Source organism: Lynx rufus, unplaced genomic scaffold (assembly GCF_022079265.1).
Source record: "Lynx rufus isolate CCGP_SWC_20201006 ecotype Redwood Valley unplaced genomic scaffold, mLynRuf1.p SCAF_2, whole genome shotgun sequence".
NCBI classification, from domain to species: Eukaryota; Metazoa; Chordata; class Mammalia; order Carnivora; family Felidae; genus Lynx; species Lynx rufus.
In genome coordinates, this window is record NW_025814834.1 from 105,714,106 (window position 1) to 105,732,169 (window position 18,064).

Sequence of the window (18,064 nt, forward strand, 5' to 3'; positions counted from 1 at the left end):
TGCGAGATCATGACCTGAGGTGAAGTCGGATGCCCAATCAACTGAGCCACCCAGGCGCCCCTAAACGTCATTTTTATTATTTTAATTTGGAGTGAGATTGCACATTCTTTCATTTGTCGTAAAAATGCCATTTCTTTTGGAGGGGATAATTTTATGACAAGTTGTTCTAAATTTTCTGTAGAAGTTGATCTGTTCAATATTTTGTCTTTTGCAGTGAGTATTAGCTATTTACAGTGTCTTAGATTAACTACTCATTGCATCCAATTCTGGAAACGTTTTTATATAGGAACAAACAGAATGTTCTTTTGTGATTCTTTTAACTTCTCTCTGTGTTTGTGACTATGTCTCAATTCTCATTTTTAATGTTGTAAGCTTATGCCCTTCTGTTGTTTCTTTATATACTTTTTTTTTTCTAAGAAAAAAACTCTCAGGCCTATTGTTCAATAGTTTTTTTTTTCTTCTGTTATTTTGTTGCTTTAATTTTTCCACATTACTTTTTATACTTAGGTTTTTGTATTATGTTTTGTTTATTTCTTTATCTTTTTAAATTTTGTTGTTGTTGTTGTTGTTAACGTTTTATTTCTTTTTGAGACAGGGAGAGACAGAGCATGAATGGGGGAGGGTCAGAGAGAGGGAGACACAGAATCTGAAACAGGCTCCAGGCTCGGAGCTGTCAGCACAGAGCCCGACGCGGGGCACGAACCCACGGACCGCGAGATCGTGACCTGAGCCGAAGTCGGCCGCTTAACCGACTGAGCCACCCAGGCGCCCCTATTTCTTTATCTTTTTAATTTTAATGAATAACTCAATTATTTTAATTACTTTTTACATAGGAACTTAGTATTTAAAGCTATTAATTTTCCTCCAATTGATACCTGGACAAACTGATACTCTCCAATCAATAAATGGACAAAGAAAATGTGATGTATCCATACGATGGTGTCTTATTCAGCCATAAAAGGCACAGATACATGTGACAACATGCATAAACCTTGAAAGACACTAGATGATATTTATTGTGTTATTATAAATTTTTGCATTAAAAGATACATATATTTATAGCATTAAAATTGTGATACTTAGTAGGCTATGAATATTTATATTTTTTAGATACCGTGATTGCGCAACTTGACTTTTTATTTTCCCTTTGAGCCAGGGTGTGCTATGTATGTCTGTATTTATTTATTTATTTTTATAATTTATTTATTTTTTAATTTACATCCAAGTTGGTTAACATGTGATGCAACAATGATTTCAGGAGTAGATTCTTTAGTGGCCCCTCCCCACTTAGCCCATCGCCTCTCCCACAACCCTTCCAGTAACCCTCTGTTCTCTATATTTAACAGTCTCTTCTGTTTTGTCCTTGCTCCACGTTTTTATATTATTTTTGTTTCCCTTCCCTTATGTTTATCTGGTCTGTCTCTTAAAGTCCTCATATGAGTGAAGTCATATGATTTTTGTCTTTCTCTGACTGACTTATTTCGCTTAGCATAATACACTCTAGTTCCATCCACGTCGTCGCAAATGGCAAGATTTCATTCTTTTTGATTGCCAAGTAATACTCCATTGTATAGATACACCACATCTTCTCTATCCATTCATCCATCAGTGGACATTTGGGCTCTTTCCATACTTGGGCTACTGTTGATAGTGCTGCTATAAACATGGGGGTGCATGTGTCCCTTCAAAACAGCACATCTGTATCCCTTGGATAAATGCCTAGTAGTGCAATTACTGGGTCATAGGGTAGTTCTATTTTTAGTTTTTTGAGGAACCTCCATACTGTTTCCCAGAGTGGCTGCACCAGCTCGCATTCCCACCAGCAATGCAAAAGAGATCCTCTTTCTCCGCATCCTCGCCAACATCTGTTGCCTGAGTCGTTAATGTGAGCCCTTCTGACAGGTGTGAGGTGGTATCTCATTGTGGTTTTGATCTGTATTTTGAGCCAGGGTATAGTTAAAGGAGAATGTTCAGAATATATTGGTAGTTTGATATTTTTGTTGTCCATTTGCCCTATTAATTTCCAAATTTTTATACTGTTATCAGAGAGCTCAGAGAATATATGCTAATTTGTAGGATCGATTGAAGTCTTCTTTGTGACCCAAAAGACAGCCAGGTAAAAATAATGCTTCTTGGGCATCTAAAAAGAAGGTGCGTGGTCTAGTTTCATGATGTAGGGTCTGATATGTCTATAACATGTTAATTGGGTAGTTCAGGTTTGTAATTGTCTCATGTATTTTTTTTTCTACCATATTTTTGATGGCCAGAAAACAGTGAGTAAAAACATCATACTGGCTTTGTATTTCCATTTGTCTTTTTCTGTTCTTGCTTCGTAAATGTTTCTGTTTTCTTGTCTGAAGATCCGTGGCCGGCCCTCATGTGGCGTGCGCCTTCTGTCATTATGAAGTTCACTTCTTGGTTTCACTGCCTGCTTTATGTCCTGCATTCCCCTAGGACTAATATTCAGGACTCCTGATTTCTTTTTGTTTGCATTTGCTTACATATTGTTACCCACCGCTTTTCTGTCAGCATTTTGACTGGTGTCTCCTGTTTGCAGCGTGTGGATGGATTTTATGTTTCACGCAACCTGAGAAATAGTTTCTCCTAAAAGATGAGTTCATCTTATTAACACTTATCGATATGACAGTTTATTTGATATGTTCATTTTTGCTTAACCTATACTTTCAGTTTGGTTTCCACATTTTGGTACGTAATTTGTGTTTTCATGCCTGGCCTGCCTTCTTTCCGAGAGCCTGCTCTGTGTTGAGTTTTCGTCATTAATATTGGTGAGGTTTGTTTTTATTTTGTTGTGATTGTTTTACCTGGTAGCTTTCAACAGTATGCTGAACCTGCTGTTCTTTGATTTATGAAACTCTGGCAGTGTCTACTGGAGTCCCACTTTGCAAGAGGAAATGATTAGTGCAAATATAATTGCTTGTCCTGCCTTTTGCATTGTTGACCTCTGGCTTTTGACTTGCTTCTTTTCTATCCTTCGAGGGGAACCTTCCCCCTACCTCTCACCTTCCTACCTCCGCCCCTTCCCTACGGTCATGACCTGACTGTAATGACATATGTGATTATCTTTATAGTTTAAATAATGTACTTGAACTTCTATTTCTTGATTTTCAGTATTAAATGATACCTATCAAATTTCTGTTACGAGAAATGAGCTGACCAACAACTTAGTGCCCTTCACCTTCTTCCAAAAGCTGTATTGGTCTGCGTGTCCTTCTGTAAGTTCATCCAAAGCTCACTGAATTCTTACACCCAGTTTTCACACACTGTGGATTGGGGTTATAGCAGTTTTGAGGTATTTTTGTGCATATATACATTTTATATGTGCATTATAGCAGTATAAAAATCATAAATTTACATAAGCATAAAACTTGATATTATTTGATGTTACATAAACATATTATACATTTTATTATATAATATATTTTAGATAATATATACTATACAAGCTATTATCTTCCTGTTTTTTAGACTGTGGTAAAATATACATGACATACAAGATATCATTTTATTTATTTATTAAAATTATTTTTTTAAGTTTATTTATTTTGAGAGAGATAGAAAGCATGCAAATGGGGGAGGGGCAGAGCGAGAGAGAGAATCCCAAGCAGGCTCTGCATTGTCAGCACAGAGCCTGATGTGGGGCTCAAACTCACAGACCATGAGATCATGACCTGAGCCACTCAGGTGTCCCAAAATGTATCATTTTAAAGTGTATAATTCAGTGGTATTTAGTACTTACATAATGTTGTGTAATCCTTACCGCTATCTAGATCCAGAACTTTCATCGTCCTAAAAGGTAATCTCTCAGGGCGTGTGGATGGCTCAGCTGGTTAAGCGACGGACTCTTGGTTTTGGCTCAGGTCATGATCTTGTGGTTTGTGGGATTGAGCCCCGTGTTGGGCTCTGTGATGACAGCGTGGAGCCTCCTTGGGATTCTCTCTCTCCCTCTCTTTGCCCCACCTCCACTCACACATGTTCTATCTCTCAAAATAAATAAATAAACATAAAAAGAAACCTCTCATCTATTAACCAGTTACTTCTTATTCTTCCTTGTTCCCAGACCCTAACAACTAATCTGTCCTTCCTTCCTTCCTTCCTTTTTCTTTCTTTCTTTTTTTCTTTCTTCCTTCCTTTCTTTCTTTTTTCTTTTTTGTCTCTATTGGTTTGCCTATTCTGGACATTTCATATAAATGGAATCATATGATTTGTGGCCTTTTGTGTCTGCTTCTTTCACTTACATAAGACCCAGCAATCTTACTCCTAGGTGTAGACACAAAATAATTGAAACAAATTAATCAGATAACAAGGCCAGAAAAGGATGCTACTGGAGAAGAAAACAACAGACCAATATCCCTGATGAATATAGATGCACAAGTTCTTAGCAAAACACCGGCAAACTTAATTCAGCAGCACATTCAAAGAATCATTTACCCTGGTTGGGAGTTATCTCTGGGATCCAAGGGTGGTTCAACATGCACAAATCCATCACTGTGATGTATCACATTAACAGAATGAAATAAGAGAATCATAGAATCATCTCAATAGATGCAGAAAAAGCATTTGACAAAATACAACAGCCATTCATGGTAAAAACTCCTAACAGTTTGGGCATAGAAGAGACATATCTCAACACAGTAAATACACATATGACACGATCACAGCTAACATCCTACTCAACGGGGAAAAGTTGAAAGCCAATCTTCTAAGATCAGGATCATGACAAGAGTGTCTACTCTCACCTCTCCTGTTCAACATGGTACTCGAAATCTTAGCTAGAGCCACCAGGTGAGAAAAAGAATAAAAAGTATTACCCTTGGAAAGGAAGAAGTGAAATTGTTTCTATTTGCCAAAGACGTAATTTTATGTATAAAAAACCCTAAAGACTCAGCGAAACATTTCTTAGATCTAATAAACAAATTCAGGAATGTTGCAGTGTACAAAATCCACATGCAAAAACCAGTAGTGTTTTTGTATTCTAACAACAAATTTTCTGAAAAAGAGACCAAGAAATCAGTCCCATTTAAAATAGCATTAGGGGTGCCTGGGTGGTTCAGTCGGTTGGGCGTCCGACTTCGACTCAGGTCACGATCTTGCGGTCCGTGAATTCGAGCCCCGCATCGGGCTCTGGGCTGACGGCTCGAAGCCTGGAGCCTGCTTCCGATTCTGTGTCTCCCTCTCTCTCTGCCCCTCCCCCATTCATGCTCTGTCTCTCTCCGTCTCAAGAGTAAATAAGCGTTAAAAAAATTAAAAAAATAAAAAATAATAAAAGTTAAAATACTTAGGAATAAATTTAACTAAGGAGGTAGAAATCCCTAGTCAGAAAACTACAACATTGATTAAAGAAATCAAAGCCATGAAGCTTCTAGAAGGAAACACAGGAACAGAGCGTATTGACATGGCCTTAGTGGTAATTTTTGGATATGGCACCTAAAACACACGCAATAAAATAAAAAATAAACAGGTGGGACTACACCGAATGAAAAAACTTCTGCACAGGAAAAAAAAAAAAAAAGAAAGAAAGAAAAGAAAACACGTCAGAGAAAGGCAATTGTCCTATGATCTTGCTTATACGTGGAATCTAAACAGAACAAAAACAAAACACAAAACACAAACTCATAGAAAAAGAGATCAGACTCATGGTTACCAAAGGAGAAGGGTGGGAAAAAGGTGAATTTGGAGGAAGGTGGTACAAAAGTCCAAGCGTCCAGTTATAAGATGAATAAACACCAGGGATATTCACACAACACGGCGACTCTAGCTAACAGTACTGTAAGACAGAAGAGTTCTAGGAGAGCAAATCCCATGAGTTCTCATCAAGCACATGTTTCACCTTTTGTCTCTATTTTTTTTCTTTTTATTGATCTATACGAGAAGATGCATGTAGCTGAACTTATTGTGGTAATCATTTCACAATATATAAAAATCAAACTGTCATGCTTGGGTGCCTTAACCATACAGTGATAAATGTCAATTATTTCTCAATAAAACTGGGAGGGGAGACTTGTACATACATGTTCACAGCAGCCTTTTTCACAACAGCCAAGTGGTGAAAACAATACAAATTTCTGTCAACTCACAAATGGACAGACAGAATGTGGTATATCCACCCAGTGGAATATCTGTCAGCCGTAAAAGGAACTGAAATACAGACACATGCCACAAATGGATGCACCTTGAAGAACATATTGTTTATTGTATGATACAAATGGTTTGCACAATCTCTTTTTGGGAGACCTTGGCGTTTGTGTTCTAAAACCCTAAAGCATTATAGAAGATTATTAAGGAAGGCAGACAAGGTGTCCCTCCCTCTCCCACTCTCTCTCTGGACTGGAAAGCAATTCCCTAAAAGTTGGGAATTGAGGCAGAGAGGGGTTTGATTGAGGATGATAATAAAGGGCGTGTGCAACCCAGAGGAAGGGGTTCTGTGCCCTGATCCCGGGCCTCGCTCCTTGGCCTGGGCACACGGCAAGACTCTGCGAGCTCTGGAGGGAGCAAGGGTGAAGGGCACGCGTGCACATTTCTTGCAGGGGTTGGAGGACAGTGGTGGCTGTCCAGAGGCACACTGTGCACACTGTGCTCAGCAATGGCCAGCTGGTGTGGTGGCCCAGAGGCGGCAACAGGGTGGCCTTGCCCTTAAATCTCACCTAGAGTATCAAGGAGGGCCAGAGAGGTGGGCCAATGGGCACAGTGGCCAGTCCTGCCATGGCAACCTGCGTGTATCCATGACTGAGGATCTTTCAGGCATGGACAGAGCATTTTCTTCTGCGGATGGGTAAACTTGATCCTAGATGGCTCCCCTCTGCCTTCCCTGCTTCTCCCATGGACAGCGAGGTGCAAACACTGATCTTCTTGGTATTACATAAACCTCTGGAATTTGGACATGGTCCTGGAGGAAGACTGAGGGAAAGCAGATTCAACTGGGATTAATTTTCCAGCACTTCAACTGGGTAGGTTTTGATTGTTAGAGAAAAAGAAAGAGAAGGATGATTTCTTTTTAAGAGCTAGGTTTGTATACTTGTATACTTGTACTTAACCTCTTCATACATGTATAAACGACGATAGAGTTCTTCAATTCTCATGTCAATTCTTTTTGCCATTTTCTGTTGCTTTCAGAGAGGAAATTAGAACAAAAATGTTTTATTTCAGCATCTATAATTGGAAACTCCACGTTAACTATCTTCTGATTTATTTATCATCTATTTATTTATTCATTTAAATTTGAGAGAGAGTGTGAGGGAGGGAGGGGGAGGGACAGAGAGAGAGAGGGACAGAAGGAATCCCAAGCAGGCTCCATGCTGTCAGCTTGGAACTTGACATGAGGTTTGATCCCACGAACCCAATTGTGAGATCATGACCTGAGCCGAAATCAAGAGTTGGATGCTTTACTGACTGAGCCACCCAGGTGCCCCCACCCCTCCACATTAACTATTTTAAACACTCAGATTAAAAATAAAGTGAATCGGGGGCGCCTGGGTGGCTCAGTCAGTTAAGCGTCCGGCTTCGGCTCAAGTCATGATCTTGCAGTTTGTGAGTTCGAGGCCCGCATCGGGCTCTGTGCTGTCAGCTCAGAGCCTGGAGCCTGCTTCAAATTCCACGTCTCCTCCTCTCTGTGCCCCTCCCATGCTCATGCTCTGCCTCTCTCTGTCTCTCAATAATAAATAAACGTGGAAAAAATTTTTAAAAATGAATTGATGTAAAAGATTTTTGGTAAAAATAAAGAAAACGTAATATTGCTACGGCCAAGTTCTTGGATTGTCCAAAGCATTGTCTTTGAGTTTTCTAAACTTTGCCAGCAGGTAAAGTTCATTTGGGAAGAGACAAGAGGCTGCATAAATAAAGACTCATTGTGTATCATTGGCAGATGGAAAAGAAGGAAGCCAACCCCAGGAAAGACGTCCTGTCCCCCTGCCTCATGTCTAGATGTCCTAAGGTGTCATGAGGCCGTGGTTGAAGGACTGGATCAGGTTACGCTATGTGCTGTTTAGAAGGAGAGAGTAAAACTCCCCCAAATATCTTCATTAAAACTCAACATGCAGACTCAAAGAACATACAAGTAGGGATTACAAAAGCTGAACCAGAGAAACCTGAAGGAGGAGAAATACTTGGGCTTCAAAAAAGCAACCAGAAGGAAGCTGAATTGTTTTTGAAGACAAGGGACCCATCCACGGCCCACCCTCAGCAAGCCTACCTCGTCCGAAAGAACAGACTTTGGCTGGGGGTGAACGGATGAGCCCTTTATCATCAACTCTGAACATGATGAAACAAACAAAGAAAACCATTCAACTGGTCAACCCAGCAGCTCTTTGAGCTGAGCCCGCCATCTGTTTTGGAGATTGGCTTCATCATCAGGATGTTGCACGGTGGAGTGACACGACCATTTTTCTCCTTTCCAGCTGTTTGCTATTGTTTAGACACCCTCTTTGTGTTAGATGTAAAATTACCTGACAAGGTGAAATGAAATGATGTTATCTTCTTAATAAACGTGTAATGGCCGGGCTGGTTTCGGCAACATGATTGAGAAGCCCGTCTCTGTGGTCCAGAAAAATCATTAGAAGTGCCATTAACAGTTCTCTTGTTGATGTTTTTGGGAGGGGAGGGTGGGGAGATGCCACCAGGAGCATGCATTACTATGTTTTTCGTCTTTCTTTCGAGGGCTCCTTATCTATGCTGTGAGCGTTGCCTGAGCACTTCCTCCTTTGTGAGGACAATCTGAGATGCCCTAGGGAAGGAGTTGCACTCCGTAGTCAGGGGTTCTGCCAAAGAGGAGCAGCCGCAAACTGGACGCCTCTTCTGAGCCACTGGCACAATTGGTGACCCTGGAGGTATTCCGATGGGTCCATAACATCTGCGCAGTCTCTGATGATGCCATGGAGATACCTGGGGCTCACGCAGGAGGTGGCCCGTGTACTTCAGTGTGTGAAAGCTTGGAGCCAGGCTGGCCAATGCTCAAATCAAGGGATGCAGGACTTTATCACTTCTTTTTCTTTAAAAACTTTTTTTAAATGTTTATTTATTTTTGAGAGAGAGAGAGAGAGCAAGGGGCAGAGAGAGAGGGAGACACAGAATCTGAAACAGGCTCCAGGCTCCGAGCTGTCAGCACAGAGCCCGATGCAGGACTTAAACTCACAGGCTATGAGATCATGACCTAAGCTGAAGTCGGACGCTCAACCGAGGGAGCCACCCAGGTGTCCCAGGACTTTATCACTTCTATGGCCCAGAATGAGCTTCAAAACCATTCTGAGTTCTAGATTTCTCAAATAGAATACAAAAACAAAAAACAAAACACAAAACACAAAAAACAAAAACACGACATCTCAAATCCTTCAAAGGAATCAATGCATGTATTGAATAGCTACTGTGCACCAGAGTTAATTTGGAGAGGCACATTTATTTTTATTCATCCAACAAATATTTACTGAGAATCTATTATGTGCCGGGTACTAAAGTCAATGCAAAAAAAAAAAAAGTTTCCAAGAAAATGTGTAAATACAGGGATAGAGAGGATGAAGTTTTAGTCAGAGCATAGAGAAGAGTCCACAGGACTGGTGGGATCAAGGAAAACTCAGAGACGTGAGCAGCCAGCGCTTGGCTTTGAACGAGGCAGAGAACATTCCAAGTACAGAAGTGTCCGGGCTTGCCTAGTAAGCCAGAGATGCAAAGAGAGCTGGACCTCAAGCCAGGGACTTGGGACTCCTAATCTAGTGCTCTTTTTCACTGCAATGTTCTCCATCTTGGTTTCAGCTTTAAACAAATGCTGAATGTGACAGTAAGGCTATTTTAGGAAAGAGTGTGTAGAACACACATGAAGCAAATGCGGAGAATCGCTTAAAATGCAGGCTTCCGTCGGTCTCCCATGGCCAGGCTTGACATTTTGATGCTCTCCTGAAAGGATAATGTGCAACTGAGAAAAAAAAAAAAATTAACATCACGGCCTTAACTATGGGGGGTAGGGGATGGGGTGGGGAGAATGCATTACATGACAAGAACTATTTAAGCCATTGAGATAATAAAACCTTCATTCTTATAACAAGGATGAGATAATGAGATGTTAATCCTTCCAAGATTTAATAGATTTATTATTCTAATGAGCTACGGCTGACAGCTTTGAACTGTATATAAAAACTTATTAATCTTTTGACAGACATCGAGGGTTTTCTTTTTCTCTCTGTTTCAGGACGACCGAAGGAGTTGTGGCGGAAATTGCTCCCTGAAATTTTCCTCGTGGCATGGCAGAACATGCAGGATCTTTCTCTCTGCCGTCCTGACCTGACGGCATTGATCTGTGGAAATCAAGCTCTGCCAAGTAGAAATTAAGAGGAGTTGTGTGGGGGTGTGGTGGGGGGGCCCAGTGATACCCCAAATTAAACACAAATGGCAGAGGCTTTTGCTAGCCTGCTCAGCGGGACTCTGTCTAGTTGATTCCACGGCCTTGTTAATTTAACAAAGATGTTGCCCAACACCTGTTTTCCATGGCAGGCACAGTGCTGGAGTCAGGGATGCAAAGGTCATCAGGGCTGTGGTTTCTGTCCTTGAGGATCTCAGCGTCCAGGCAAGGAGGGAGCGAGCCCTGAGATGGGCGAGGGGTAGACAGGGAGCGGCGTTAAGGGACCGGAAGGCTTGGTGCAGTTGAACTGTCAGAGCCGGGATCCTGGAGAGAGCGGACAGGACCACGGGAGGTGGTGATTACAGCGTGAGAGGCTTGAAACAGAAATCCGGAAGGGGCTGGATTACCCACCATGTTTAGAGCGGCGTTTTTCAAACTTTTTGGCCATGACTTAACAGAAGAAAGATACCTTTTATAACTCTACTCAGTAAACACGCATATAACTGAAACCGAGTTTTACGCTGGGAAAGAATTCCTACCCCGACTGCAGAAACCGGACTCTGAAGTTTCCTGTTCTGCTCAGTTCTGTTTTGTGTAATTGAAAGAATGGATATCATGACGTGCTGTCAAATTGACCCTCTGGTTTGTAAAGTGCTAGAAATGAGTGGCTGACAACGGGGCAGAAGACAAAGTCATTGGCAGCGAGGAGGCACGTGTCTGGGTGTTGAGTGGATTGTGCAGGGGGGTTTGAAGTCACTAAGCATCAGGGTGGAAGTCGTGGGGAGAGAAGGATGGTAGTCCAGGCGACAAATTCTTCACTAGTGAGGGGAACTGACCAGGAGGAGAGGGACCAGCTCTTTTCTCTCAGGTGTGAGAGGACACAGCTGCCCATTGAAAGGATCGCGGGAGACATGGAGTCATCAGGGAGAGGCTTCCAGCTGGCTTCCTGGGGACCTTCTGGGTAAAGAAGGTGTAGGATGGAGAGAGAGTCGCCCTCTGGGACTCACGGTCTGTCATCGGGTTTGGAGGGTTGAGGGAAGACAGCAGTTGGGTCAGTTTGGGGCACGTGTCAAGCGTGGAGGGGATGAGCCCCCCGGCTTGTCTGCGGTGACTGAGGTAGCTGGAGACTATTTCCCCATGAGCTTCCACATCTGGGCAAAAGTCCGATCGTTCTTTAGGAGACAAGTCTCTCAGACAGCGTGCAGTCTTGGGTCAGGGAGCGCTTGGGGGTCGTGTTTGATGTCTTCACAAAGAGGGGAGATAAGACACCACCTCCATCCTCTATGTGAAAACGTACCTGTTTGGTCAAATGAGAGATCATGGAAATACCACAATGCAGCCTGCAAGTGCCAATCACTATGGGAGAAAAAGGTGAATTAATTTTTCAGAGGAGCTGAGGAGGCTTCACAGAGAAGATCAAATCTTTAAAAATAATTTTTTCTAAGGTTTTATTATCCATATTTGACAGGGAGACAGAGCGTGAGCAGGGGAGGGGCAGAGAGAGAGAGAGAGGGAGACACAGGATCCCAAGCAGGCTCCAGGTTCCGAGCTGTCAGCACACAGCCCGAGGCGAGCTCGAACCCATGAACTGTGGGATCATAACCTGAGCCAAAGTCGGACGCTTAACCGACTGAGCCACGCAGGCACCCCGAGAAGGTGAAATCTAAGTTGAGCCTGAATAATGATGAAGTCTTTGCTGGTTACAAGAGAGCAAACTGGTCCAGGCAGTGGGAAGAGCTGGTCAGAAAGGGCAGAGGTATGAAATCGATCATCATGTGGAGAAAATGGAGGCACGGCCAGGCGTGTGGAGGAGGTCCGTCCAGACTGGCCCGCCATCCTGAGAGCTGTGACTCCTTTCTCCCGGGATGGTCCAGTCATCTTCTACCGGCCTGTGGGCCACTTGCTCACGTGGACGCACGTGGCTTCCCCTAGCAGGGTCTGCAGCCTCCCATACGAGGGACCATGACTTCTTGCCCACAGCTCTGTTCCTGCCAAGTGACAGTGACGGGCTCAGAGAAGGCAAGAACCATAAACTTGGGATTCCTGAATTCTTGATCATGAAGAAGGTTGCACAGGATTGGAGTCTCTCCTGTAGTTTTTTTCCAAGCCATTCATTCACTTGTCTCCCCGCCCGCCCCGCCCCCCCCCCCCCCCCACAGCATGCGCTAAATAACAACTACTAAGGGGAAAAAGTATGTGATTAGGAAAATTCCCGTGGAGGAATCCTGATCTGGATCTTGTCTCTGGCTAGAACAGACTATCGGTTGTAATCCATTAGTGCACTAAATTAGTGAAAGTAGGGGGTATGCATTACCATTTAAAAGCATATAAATACTAGATTTAAAAAATATAATGGGTAAGGGGCATTAAGGAATCTGCTCCTGAAATCATTGTGTCACTACATGCTAATTTGGATGTAAATTTTAAAAAATAAAAAATACAATAAAAAAATGAAAATACAATAGAATTAAGAGAAGAAAGCAAAAAAATATAGTTCAGTAAGGGAAAATATAAAAGTTTTGAAGCTTTTGCGTGATGGACAGCTAGTGTAAATGTTGTTTGCGGAGGGCCAAGATCCTTGGTATTAAGAAGTAGAGAGTATTAGGAAGTTGAGAGTATAGCCTCCCAAAAGGGAAAACTCCAACACCACCCTTTGAGGGGCTTGGGGTATCATGGGTCCTTTCTGGACCTCAGCATCGTCATCTGCAAAGCAAGGGGTTGGGCGATCTTTTTATTTACTTTCACCTCTAAAATTCTCTGATTTATGATTCTCATCTAGGAACATAGCTGCAAAGCCCATAGCAGACAGAATGCTGATGTTTATGGTTTGACAATGTATTTTATCTGAAGTTCTCTGTCTCATGGGGGCAGAGAATTCAACTCATCATCCTTATCGCTAATACGATAAAATGTCTTCGAAACCAGAGATTGCATTTTTATAGTCATCCCTGATCACTGAGTGATAATTATGTGGTCAAATAATGAATTATACTATCAGTTATTTAAAAGCTATATTAAAGTGGAAGAGATTGACTAATCTCCTTAACCAAGGAGATACTTCTTAGAGCTAAGTTAGTTTTTATTTTATTTTTTATTGGAGCCACTTAAAAGTCTGGTTCCAAGATGACTGGGAAAGTTGGAGACGGTCTGCCTGCGAGGTTTGCAAACATTTGTATTAAGTTGCAGCCCTGGAGAGAAGCAGGAAACTAGATGATACAGTGTATTTGTTTTTCCCTAGATCTATCTTTCTCTTTCTTCCTGACAGCGCATTTATCCATGTGCCTTTCAAGCTGATCTTTCTAAATGACCAGCTTCATTTGCAATTTGCTAGGAGGAGGTAGAAGGCAACTCCTGATTTTGGAAGGGAAATATTTTCGTGTAATAGAATGATTGAATGCGAGGTGCTACTGATACAGTTTCTAATAACTTTCTGGAGATTAGAGAGAAAGCCATGAATAGAAAACATGGTTATCTCTGAGTTTTCAATGTGTACGGTTAAAATGAAAGATTTTTTAAAAAAACAAGGCTTGATGTAGGCTTAGAAGTTGGGGACAACAGAAGGGAAAGAAAAATAGCCTCACTCTGTGGTTATCTCTTGTGGCTTATCATGGAGAATCAGCTAATGGTTGCAATACTTTTTCTTTTTTTAATAGGTTGGGGGCACATCTACATATCCGTGATTGGAATCACGTTTTTAATGCAAAACCTACAAATAGCTGTACTTGTTCTGGACATTGGAAGATCATAGAAGTAATGAAAAATACTGCAAAAAATAGGAACCTGCATTACATGAATATGAAGGAAAATGAATATGAAATATGAATATTAAAGAAAATGTGTGTAAAATTCCTATTTCAAGGACTGGCACAAAGTAGGGACACAGCAGGGGGGAGCTATTATTATTCTTAGAGGATTTATTAGGAAGTAGGGTCTAAATTAGATCTTCCCACAGATTCCTCTCTCTCTCTCTCTTTTTTTTTAAGTTTATTTATTTATTTTGAGACAGGGAGAGACGGAGGCAGAGAGAGAGAGGGAGAGAGAGAATTGTAAGCAGGGTCCACACCATCAGTGCAAAAAGCCCGATGCGGGGCTTGAACTCGTAGAACCGTGAGATCATCACCTGAGCTGAAACCAAGAGTAAAGGATGCTCAACCGACTGAGCCATCCAGGTGCCACTCTCTATTTTTCTAACTGATTTGGAAATAACTGAAACTTTAGGAAAGCGGGAGAGATAAGACTATATAAAGAATGCCTGTGTGCCCTTTACCTAGATTCATCTGTTGTTAGTGTGCACCCTCTCCCCTACCTCCCTTCCTGCTCCCCCTTTCCTCTTTCTCTCTCCCTCCCCTCTCCCTCCCTCCCTCCTTCCCTCACCCTCTCTCTTTCTCTGCTTCTTTTCTGAACCAGTAAGTTGCACCTACCATGGCTCTCAAGCTCTGCACACTGTACTAGGTACTTCCTAAAAATATGGCCATTCTCGGCAAACAAACACAACGCGGTTATCAGCTTTAACAAATTTAACACGGATACAGTGTTTTTATCTGAGCTGCTTTTGTATCCTGATTTTGTCAGTTGGCCTGACAATTTGCTTTATGAACAATTAACTGCGAACGACAGGACCCAGCTGGGGTCACGCATTGCATTTAGTTGTCACGTCTGGGCCATTTCCTCACGTTTTCGTTGTCTTTTCTGACATGGACGTTTCTGTGAAGAATATAGCCCCCTCTATTCTTTTAAATAGAAGTCTCCTCATTTGGGGTGTGCACGTATTTCCTTGTAATTAGAATCTGATGGAGCATTCTCAGCCGGAATCCTGCAAACATGATGTTATGTCCTTCTCAGGTATCATATCTGGAGGCACATGATGTGCACCTGTTCGTCATTGGTGGTCCATGGATTGAAGACCAATACCGGGGGGCTAACACACTCATTGCTACTGAGGGGGGGTGGGTCTTTGCCTTCAAAGGGCCAAGCTAGTTATATATGCTTCTACACACACGTATGTACACATACATGCAAATACATATGTATACATTTCTGCATGCACGTAAACACACATGCATACACACACAAAAATATACATATTTTAGAAAGTATAAATTCGGGGCGCCTGGGTGGCTCAGTTGGTTAAGCGTCCAACTTCAGCTCAGGTCACGATCTCGCGGTCCGCGGGTTTGAGCCCCGCGTCGGGCTCTGGGCTGATGGCTCAGAGCCTGGGGCCTGCTTCCGATTCTGTGTCTCCCTCTCTCTCTGCCCCTCCCCCGTTCATGTTGTGTCTCTCTCTGTCTCAAAAATAAATAAACGTTAAAAAAAATTAAAAAAAAAAAGAAAGTATAAATTCATATCTAAACCTCTAAATCCAAACTGTCCCCAAAGGGTGTTTTCTGACTCCCCCAGACCATCCCATATTTACGTGTTCCTTCTTCCCAACTACGTTGTCTTCTCTAATTTAGCTCAATTCCGTAGAACATCTACAATTATTTCAGAAATCCTTCACCTGTACCTTAGAAAAAACCAAATGTACTGAAAAAAAGAATTTAACTCGGGTTTGCAGTTCTTTTCCATCTTGCTCAAGACTGAGCATTTGTGGTCACATTTATGAGTTGTGTGGATCGGTTGTCTGTCTGTGTTCTTCTTCAGTGTGGTTGCGGTGTTCATTTGACCTATAACAGGTTTCCTTTGTTTCAGTTTGTTGAATCACATCTTTTGTTGATTTCATTCTGTGTTTTGAATATGAAGACCATGAACAAGCTCCTAAGAGTAAGAACTATTCAAAAAGATGCACCCAGGGAAGGTGCCTCCCATATCCCTGTACCTCATTCCTGCCAACCCCTTGCAGGTGACCGCCATCTTTGTTTTCTGGCTTATCCTTCGTGTGTTTCTGTTGGTGAAGAGGAGGAGAAACAGGCATGTTTTCTTATTTCTCTTTATTAAAACATCTTTTAAAGTTTATTTATGTTGAGAGAGACAGAGACAGCACATGAGCAGGGGAAGGGCAGAGAGAGAGGGAGAGAGAAAGAATCCCAAGCATGTCCCAAGCTATCGGTGCAGAGTTTGATGTGGGGCTCGAACTCACAAAACTGTGAGATCATGACCTGAGCCAAAACCGAGTTGGACACTTAACCAACTGAGCCACCCAGGTGCCCGCCCTTACTACTCTTTATTTTCTACCAAAAGGTGGCATATGTTATGGTCTTTTCAGTTTGCTTTAAAAAACCCCCATATATGAGTTCACAGAAATCTTATTTTTTTTCCATGGTTGCACGGTACTCTGACCTATGCAGGTAACATAGTTTATTCCTCTAGTCTGTCTATACTTGAGCTACTGGGTTGTTTCCAAATATGCATTTTGAAAAATCAAATGATGCTTCAATCGGTAACATAGCACGTGTGTCTGAAGTGGATAATCAGCGCAAGTGGGATGTTGAAGTTCAGGCGGAATGCATGCACGTATTTGTTAGAGATTGCCAAATTCTGTGGGAGTTGTGCAGTGTGGCACTCTCACGTGTCCCGGGATTTCTTGAGCTGGAAAGACAACAGTGGGCCAGAGTTATGTGCAGTATCGGCCGGTGCCTCTCAATCTGGTTTATTGTCAGAAGTGCTCACTGTTCTTTCTGTGTCCTGTGTGGCCCCCGTCTCCTGCCTCCGCAACCAAACCTGCTACAGCCTTTCACTTCTCACTTGGAGGGAAAGTGGTGCCAACTGCATTTAATCGTCACCCTAATTTTGCAAATTTTCACTGTGCAGTAGAGTTTCCCTTTTCTACGGTGGCCGGGATTTACTCGGCAGAGAAACCCGCCGAGTGCTTCTTGTAAGTCAGGGTGATGTGGACCGCAGGCAGATCCTTCTTGGCCGTTGCCTTCATCGCTGTCTTGGCCCCCACGCCTTCATGTGGGTGACACTGCTCAGTCACAAGCAGTGCTAATCCAATGTGGGAGGGGTGAGAGTAAAGTGGTCCTGGGTGTACTGGGAGCGTCAGGAAACCCCCAAAGATTTCCGGAGGAAGGAAGTACCTGTCTGAGCTAAGTCTGGGTGAGAGAATGACGGGGAGCCAGAAAAAGGGTGATGGGATTTCAGGCAGAGAGAGCATCTTCTGGTCTGCACACAGCCCAAAGAATGGCACATGTCTGGGTGAAACTGGGGGTAGTGGATCCTAAACAGGAGGAGGAAGGTGTGCTGGGACGACGGCCTGTTTCTCGGAGTCCCTTGTCACCTTCTGTCACGGGAACGTGCACACACTTTTCCTTATCCATAATTCAATGATCTGTGCGTCATTTTTCATTGTTAAAAATCAAGAATAGCATAGCGATAGTGTAATACTACCATAGTGAATGATCATTTATTGAGGAGGTAATTGGGCAGAGGTGCCGGAAGCCAAGCTCTCCAACCAGCCCGATGGCAGGGCCCTGACGCTGGACGGGTCGGGACTGCATGGTGGTCCACCGACAGGAAGCTTCTTGTACTCCTGCTTTTGTGTAATTTGGCCTTAGCGTTCGTCAGGGCAGCCCCCCTTCCAATGAAAGTACCTGGGGATTTGTCGGTTGGGGGATTGCCCACGACAGGCCCCCCGGGAAAGGAACCCTTGGGGAAAGAAATAAGATTCCTCAGGGAAATTATGCGGCCCTACATCCAGCCCTTGCCCCCCCATAAAGACTCCTCTCCCTAAAGGAAGAATAGCCCCATATATTTCCCAGCCAAGGAGGGGGACAAATGGATTCGAAA